Here is a 777-nt window from a genome sequence, read left to right as displayed (position 1 = left end):
GCGTGATAAAAGATGTAGTTTTTGTAATTTTATAGGGGTTGTTTTCAGGTTTATTGTATTTTTGACATCAGATTTGGATTCTACGTCGAAAAATAAATCGAAAACGCATATTTGCACTTACAAATTGATGTGAAAGAAGTATTTTCTTCGAATTTGAAATTTTATATACGGGCTGATCCCTTCCGGAACGGAAAGCGAATATATTGGCACTACCCATGATCGATACTTAGTGTATGGTCAATCCATGATATAAGATACCTTTTTTACCACTTTACTAAGGCGGATATGCCCTTTCAAATCCTGGCCCTCTAAAAGTTAAGCAGGTAACATCGGCCATATTATATTTATATCCTCTCTTCTTCTAGAACACCAGTTTCAGGCATGCGCAGATACCTTTTTTCCATGCCTGATACATACTTTTCGAGGTCAATTTTATATAGTAATATATAAGGGCGTTAGCAGTCTAGTAGTTATATAGAAGTTTGTGGCCTCACATTACTTATTGTACTAGTACAGCAATGCAACGAAAAAGTACAAACAAACGCACACTCTTACGAGCTCACTTGTATCTCTAGCTGGAGCACGTGCTCGCGCACGCGTGTTTACATGACCCGGCCGCGCGGCCCCTCAAGCGCCGCTCAGTCAGCGACAAGAGCGAGCCGAAAGTCTGTTTACCTAGCCTTTGTGGAGCCTAGAGTTTTTGTTAGAGCCGTTGTCCATTGTTATTACTGATTATTTGCTTATCATTATTTCGTTATTATCCACTCGCGGATATTA

Source organism: Odontomachus brunneus, unplaced genomic scaffold (genome assembly GCF_010583005.1).
Source record: "Odontomachus brunneus isolate Ranch 3 - 2012 unplaced genomic scaffold, Obru_v1 Obru_scaffold_080, whole genome shotgun sequence".
NCBI lineage: Eukaryota > Metazoa > Arthropoda > Insecta > Hymenoptera > Formicidae > Odontomachus > Odontomachus brunneus.
This window is presented reverse-complemented; position numbering follows the sequence as displayed.